Below are 8,546 nucleotides of genomic sequence, written 5' to 3' on the forward strand. Positions count from 1 at the left end.
TTTTTCACCCGCGGAAACAACTTAAAAGTAGCCTAATTCGGCTGAAAAGACGCGGACTTGGCAACACGAACGGCAGGCTGCATTTGAAGGCCCCTTCGAATTGGGACAGCCTTCGTCGCGCTGCAGTGACGCAATCGGCCTTCAAATGCGGCCTTTGAAGGATGCAGCCCCCGAATTGGGACACAGCCATTCATTGCTTGATGACATCATTAATCCAAGATGGCTGACAGCGATAGCCATGTGCCAAATGCCCCAGTTATATCTGTGAAAAACTTTTACATAAGGAGGTCAATTGAGCTAAAAAAAATATTAGTATGTACAGTAAAGTATGATGAATATGTTAGTATTTTAAAAACTAAAATTTAGAGTAAAATGTCGTTTTTATACACCAAAAACTAACTGTCCACGTATGTGGACGTCATGCAACAGTGGAGTCAGATTACATTTACATTTACATTTAGTCATTTAGCAGACGTTTTTATCCAAAGCGACGTACAAATGAGAGCAAAAGAAGCAACTAGAACAGTCAAGGGCAACAGTATGCAAATGCTGTAGCAAGTCTCAGTTAATCTAGCTCAGAACACACAGGACAGGTTTTTTTTTTTTTTTTTTTTTTTTTTTTTTTTTAAATAAATTAGACAGACAGAAAATGAATAGAATGATAAGTGCTATTCTTGATTGGTCAGGTGCTGCTGGAAGAGATGTGTCTTTAGGTGTTTTTTGAAAATGGCTACAGACTCGGCCGCACGAATTGAGATAGGCAGGTCATTCCACCAGGTGGGAATGGCCCAGGAAAAGGTCCGTGACAGCGATTTCATGCCTCTCTGGTATGGCACCACAAGGCGTCGTTCACTAGCAGAACGTAAGTTCCTGGAGGGTGTGTAGGTCCGAACGAGCGAGTTTAGGTATATTGGTGCAGAGCCAGTGGTTGCTTTGAAGGCGAGCACCAGTGCCTTGAATTTGATGCGAGCAGCTATTGGCAGCCAGTGCAGACTGATGAAGAGAGGCGTGACGTGCGCTCTCTTCGGCTCATTAAAGACCAACCTCGCCGCTGCATTCTGGATCAGTTGCAAGGGTTTGATAGTGCATGCCGGAAGGCCCGCTAGAAGAGCATTACAGTAGTCCAGTCTGGAGAGAACAAGAGCTTGGACCAGTAGTTGTGTGGCATGCTCTGATAGGAAGGGTCTAATCTTCCTAATGTTGTATAATGCAAATCTACAGGATCGGGTTGTTGCAGTAATGTGGTCAGTGAATTTAAGCTGATCATCAATCACAACTCCAAGGTTCCTGGCTGTCCTGGACGGAGTTATGGTTGATGAACCTAGCTGAATGGAGAGATTGTGGTGAAGTGCTGGGTTGGCAGAGACAACAAGAAGTTCTGTCTTTGCAAGGTTAAGTTGAAGGTGATGTTCCTTCATCCAGGCAGAAATGTCTGTTAGGCAGGCAGCGATACGAACACCAACCGATGGATCATCTGGTTGAAATGAGAAGTAGAGTTGAGTGTCGTCGGCATAGCAGTGATAGGAAAAGCCATGTTTCTGAATGACCGATCCCAGTGATGACATGTAGATGGAGAAGAGAAGTGGTCCAAGCACTGAGCCCTGGGGAACTCCAGTAGCTAGATGATGTGACTTAGACACTTCACCTCTCCATGACACCCTGAAGGACCTACCTGAGAGGTAAGACTTGAACCACTGGAGAGCAGTTCCTGAGATGCCCATCTTCATGAGAGTCGACAGGAGGATCCGGTGGTTAACTGTGTCAAAAGCAGCAGACAAATCCAGTAAGATAAGTACTGTGGATTTGGAAGCTGCTCTTGCCTGTCTGAGTGCCTCCGTAACCGAGAGCAGGGCAGTCTCAGTTGAGTGCCCGCTTTTGAAGCCGGATTGGTTGATGTCCAGGAGGTTGTTCTGTTCAAGAAACGTAGACAGCTGGTTAAACACCACTCGCTCAAGTGTCTTTGCAATGAAAGGAAGAAGGGATACCGGTCTGTAGTTTTCTAAAAGTGCTGGGTTTAGAGAGGGTTTCTTAAGCAGTGGGGTTACCCGAGCCTGCTTAAATGCTGTGGGGAAAGTCCCGGTGTGAATAGAGGTGTTGACAATGTGAGTGAGTGCAGGAGTAACAGAAGAAGAAATGGCCTGAAGGAGGTGGGTGGGGATAGGATCAAGCGGACAGGTAGTGGGCTGATTGGAAAGGATGAGTTTGGAGACATCTGCTTCAGAGAGCAGAGAGAAGGAGGGGAGTGAGTGTGTGATGGTTGTTGAGATGTGCGTGTCAGTTTGTGGTGTGGAGAATTGACTGCTGATGGCGGAGGTTTTGTTTGTGAAAAATGATGCAAAGTCATCAGCTGTAAGAGTTGATGAAGGAGGGGGAGGAGGAGGACAAAGGAGCGAAGAGAATGTTTTGTAAAGTGCACGAGAGTCAGAGCAGTTGTTGATTTTGTTGTGGTAGTATGTAGTTATGTAGTTATGTGGTAGTATGTAGTATGTAGTAGACATAAAGTCTGATTTCTGTAACATGCTAGTATATGTGTTCTGTTTTTGCAAATATGTTTTGAATTGTCTTATATTGTAATAAAACAGACATTTAACAAATATATCAACATAAATAACCATTAAAAGTGACATATTATGGCATTAAATGGCAACTTTACACATACATACCAAGACAAATTTGCATTTTGCCTACCAAACAGGGACAGCACAGGTCAAGCACTCAGTTCAGAATAACAGAGAATATCCCAGAGGACAGTGTGTGTGTGACAGTGACCGCACTGATGAGGAGTGTGTGCCAGCAAAGCCCAGCCCATATTGCGATTAGGTTTCCACATATATGTAACTAGCATTATAGTTCCTACACTCTGTGTTTTATCGTTGTTATTTGTAATATTAATGTTTTAAATATCTGAGCTGTTATGCATAGCATAAAATGACATAATAAAAGCACAATATTCCATATTGTCATCTGTGGCTTTTTGTCCCATTTTACGCCTTTGTTGCATGGTGTCCACATACGTGGACAGTTAAATAATTTTTAAATAAAACTGAATTTTGTAAAAATTAAAATGGATTTCAATTTTAGCATCATATTACAGTAATAAAAAGAATTTAAAAAAAATCTAGATAATGTTTTCCAAAATGCATGCATGAAAGGGCTAAACTAAATGATTTATAGGCTATTTATTTTACTACACATTGTGAACATAAATAAGCTGAAAGACTGTGGATAATTAAAACTAATTCTTACACCCACTCTTGCAAAATGGGTAAGCACACTTGTGTTCTCATTTCAGGTGTTCTGAGTAAATGATTAAACTGATTCGTGAGTTCAGTGTTGGACAGATCGGTTCTAACCAGTCGTTAAAATGATTCGGTTCAAAGGAGTCATTAGGTCGCGAATCGGACATTAGCATATGCGTTGTGTGTGAATCCCGTCTGTTAGAACACCGCGAAAGATTTGTCAACACACAGAAAACACTTCATAACCGGATAGGATTTGTTTCCCGTTTATTGAAAGTATGGTTTATGTTAGCTGGTTAGAGTCAACATTTTTTGAGCGAATTAAAGGAATTAAAGGAAAACATTGTCTGAGCACCACGTGCAACATGGATTCGGTCTTCCCACCTTTTGATTTTGATTAATGTAATTTGTGAAATATTAGAAAGCTAAGAATGCTTATTTTGAAGACAGAGAGAGTGTGAGCGGGGGAGGAGCTCACTGATCGTGCTCTCTGTCACTCAGTTAACGCAAGCGTAGCAGTATTCTATTTTACATCACATCACAATAACTGATCAAATAAGGCTTTGGGGGGACAAAAATTTATTTTGGCAGCCGCCAAAAAATTTTCATTGTAGGAAAAACCCTGAGATGAAACTAAACTTAAGTAAGAAATTTACTTTTGCTATGGTTAAATACATGTTCCGTTATATCTTCCAGAGATTTTTTAATTTTGGTGCTATTTTTTTCTCTTAATAATGTTGATATGGCAACTAGTAAATACACTAAGTTTTGTCATTCTGGCATGTGTGGAAAGGGTTAAAACATGCGTGTTACAACTAACCCTGCGTTAGGTTGTGCCCCGCGCTCCCCTAATAACCATGGAAAAACCATAGAAAACAAGAGATCATGAGTCTGTCTATCAAATATCAGATTTATGATGAGCCAAAGTTTAGTTCTGTCATTCTACAGTCAAAATGTGAATAATAACTGATGTACAATATTATGATCTAAGTGCATGTCATATATCCCTAGACTATTTGTTTATTTTATCACAGCTCTTATGATTGTTATCTAACAATATATGAACTAAGTCAAACAAGCCAGTGATCATCATCCACAAAACAATTCATAAATATATAGATTTACAAACATTCACATCCAACTGTTATTTGTGTTATCAACATATTTAACTAACCTAACAAATCTATTAAATAAAAAATGGACTGAATCCCTAATATGACGTTAGTTATGTGTTTGTTTACCGCTTGTAGTTTGTCCGTTCTCTCATCTATCTTCACTTTTCAGGTTCGCAATCTCCAGCAGCCGCAAACGCGCTCTCAGCTGTTGTGAACACCTGCCGCATGCATTGAGCGAGATCAAAGCCGTGTCCCAAAGTGAAGGGCGCGCACTTCGAAGGCCGCATTTGAAGTGCGATTGCGTCATAGCGACACTACGAAGGGTGTCCCAATGTGAAGGCTGCACCCTCTGAAGGCCGCATTTGAAGTTTGATTGCGTCACAGCGGCACTACGAAGGGTGTCCCAATGTTAAAGCTGCACCTCTGAAGGCCACATTTGAAGTGCGATTGCGTCACAGCGGCGCGACGAAGGCTGCCGCAAGTCGAAAGCGACTCAAAATGCGCCCTCCGTTTCTCAGGCAAAGGAAGGGTACAGCAGATGGAACCTTTGCACAACTTCGCAGCCTACCCTATCCCAGAATTCATAGCACACTGGTGACTACAGGATTTGACTGGTCAGCATTCCCGCGGCACTCGATCAGATTTCTTGCGGCGCGGGTTTAAATTCCCCAGTGAAAGACGGTAGCGGTCGGTAACTCAAGTGTAGCCTGGCGCAACCGCTTGAACTTGAAGTAAACAAAACATTTATTGCATTCGTGGTAGAGCAACCTGGCAAGATAAACTGTAATTTCCCAATTTTAACTTGCATAAGTGTTATTTATTTCTCAACCATTCTCTCAAGAAGAGGAATCAGTCCATTCTCTCCTTCTTCGCTCTTTCTTTCTTTTTTCTTTTATCTTTCTTATTTCTGCACTTTCAAATTAGATCTGCGCGGGGCTGTTTTTTCGTCCCACTCCCGCAATAGGATCTATTCCACACCGCACACTCCCGCTCACGCTTCAAATTCCCTCCGTGCTCACGCGCTATAAATTATTTTATTCCCGACCCGACCGATCCAGCTAAATTTAGATTTTGTTTCCAGAATCTCTCTTTTAAATGTCCCCTACAGAAAGAGAGAGAGAGAGACTGGGGATAGCAGAAGTAAAAGGCTATGTTGGCCAAGCAATCATTTATTTATTTTTTCTTATCATAGCCTACTGTCAACACCGTAGCTAAAATATGTCACAGACAAAAATAGGCTAAATCAAATACGACATCTGTCACTCAAAACTATAAGTGAAAATGCAAATAAACGAAAACTGCTGACTTTACTGCAAAATAAAGTATTTTATATGAATGAATGAATAAATGAATGTCGCTCACTGACAACTAGGGGTGTAACGATTCGTTTTAACAACGATACGATTCATATCACCATTTGAGGTTGTCGATACGATTCAAGGACGATATTGGTTCATTTAGAACGATACGATCCGAAACGATTCAGTGACTTGAAATCGATTCAGTAACTTTTTAGCCAAAAATTGTGTGACTGAAATAAATATCTGGATACTGGTCAGTGCAGGTGAAGTTTCCAAGATTCCTGTTGTTTCTTGTAAGGGAATCAGGTATCAATTAATTATGGATATAAACAAACAAGTAAACAACAATTAATGGCAAATGCATTCAAATTTTATCTGAATAAAGTGCAACCAACAGTTTAGGTTGAATTAACAGGAAGTTAACCTTTTCTGCTCTCATTTTCAATATTCAATACATTTTCAATAAAAGCACAGTAAGTGCAACCAACATTTCAACAGTAGGTACCTGCTACCTCTGCTTTTGTTTTCCAACATAATAATATTACAATATTAATATCAAAAATAAAGTGTAACTAACTTCTCTTCAGGTTTAATTAATAGTAGGTTTACCTGCTACTTTTGCTGTTGTTTTTCAACATTAAAATACAAATACAATATTAATATCAAAAATAAAGTGCAACTAACTTCTCTTCAGATTTAATTAAAAGTGGGTTTACCTGCTACTTTTGCTGTTGTTTTTCAACATTAAAATAATACAAATACAATATTAATATAAAAAATAAAGTGCAACCAACATTTCTTCAGGTTGAATAAACTGGCTGAACCTGCTACTACTCTCAGTTTAATAAATAAACAATATTTAACAAAAGATAAAATGTAACCAACTACTCTTCAATGACTCTACAGATTTCTTTTTCAACAATATCAACATGATCTGACCGCAGAACACTTCTCTGTGCGTTCACTATGTCGCCAGCAGTAGGCTACTAAAAACTCGCTCTGCTGGCACACTGGTGTTGGAATGCACAGGTAACAAGCAAGGGTTGAAAGTACAGGTAGCTCTTTCTCTTGGTGGCTTGATAATTTCTCGCTCGTTGGCTTCTCCTCTGCCATGCGATGTTTTGTTTTCTCAAGCCCCGTTCACACCGCCAGCGACACGCAGCGACAAAGCGACACAATCCCATTCATTTCAATGAGCGCTGCTGCTGGTGCGTTGCGATGATGTCACAGATAGGCAGACTGAATCGAGTAACGTTTAACGCCTTTATCATTAAAAGTGCTAAGAAAAAACATCCATATAAAGTCTGACGTGCTTAAATCCAATGCGTTATTTTCTATGATCGATACAATCGATTGATTACCTTTTAAAACGATGTTAGATCGATATATGTCGTCCGGAAGGCCAACTTGCCGAGCACAGATCGATGTAGTTAGATCATAAGAAAATAAATCGATACATCGATGTAGTAGATGAATCGTTACACCCCTACTGACAACGGTCCATTATACCGAAAGTCTCCTCCAAAGGCTGAATGTAAAGTCGTGGCCGGGATGCACAGAACAATTTCTCTATATTATTATTGTTTTTTTTATGCAAGTTATTTGTAAATTAAACCAAGTAATTGCTGTCTATTGTTCATTTCCGTTAACTTGAAATGTGTAGGCTAAATAAAAGAGAAGTGGTTGTTCTGTACATTCTGTTTATTTTTGTAATGCAAGTTATAATTTGTAGCTACATTAAACAAATTCATATGTTCATGCATATATTTTCTTTTCATGTAAATTAAAATGTGTAAATGAAAATAAATTGGTCTATACATTACTTAAAGTACTTTTTACAACTATTCATAGGCCTACAATAAAAATCAGAAACAACAGAAATTTAAATTAACAGCTGAAACAGAAGAACACATTTCTACACTTTCATTGAGCTGAGCGGGAGACGCTGGTGGAGCTGGACCGGGATGGTAATGCACAGTAGAAACCCTGGTAAGGCCTGTGCCAGCGGGACATCATCTTCTTCTGGGATGAGCGCATATTTCCACCGTCCGCAGGTTTGCGGTGCTGAATCGGTTGACGGCTGGCATGTCATAAAAAGTAGCTACAATTGCATCTGAGATGATGTGAGTTGAATAAAAATAAGTAAATAAAGACTTGGACGTAAATATATAAATGTTTAAAATATATTGTAACAATTACATTTAACATAATAAATAAACAATAGTTGCAACTTAACGATTAAATATTAACCATATGCTACAGATTTACGTGCTTATTTACGTGCAGACGACCAAGATGGCGGCGCGAGTAGATCGCGAGGCTCAGCGTCTCTCCAGATTCTGCAATTTTGCGGTATTTTTCTTGTTCATCTCGGGTCTGTTCGTACAGAACAGTTGTGCTTTTACATCGTACACCCGTTGTGAGCTTTTGGATATTGGTTTGCGAATTTCCGACAGTTTTATGGACAATCTTCAACTCCTTCCTGAGATCGCTAGGACGCCCGAGGCGATGCGCTCTGCCCGGCCGGGCGGAAGTGCTAGAAGGCGGCGCTGTGATCGTAAACAAAGGCGGGGTAAGCGTGGAGGTCTAAGAGCTAAGCTAAGGCTAACTCCTTACCGGCTCTCTTTACCCAGCATTTTCCTTGCCAATGTACGATCGCTAGTGAACAAAATGGAGGAGATTCGACTCAGCATTACACACAGTAAGAAACTTTTGAACTGTAACGTCCTAATCTTCACTGAAACCTGGTTAAACAGCGGAATACCGGACACCGCTATTGAGCTAGCGGGACGCCACACACTCCGGGCGGATAGAACACTAGATGGCTCCGGGAAGAGCAGAGGGGTGGATTGTGCATTTATATTAACAAAGCTTGGTGCACAAACTCTGCT

This window comes from Gobio gobio (genome assembly GCF_949357685.1).
Source record: "Gobio gobio genome assembly, chromosome: 8".
Classification (NCBI taxonomy): domain Eukaryota; kingdom Metazoa; phylum Chordata; class Actinopteri; order Cypriniformes; family Gobionidae; genus Gobio; species Gobio gobio.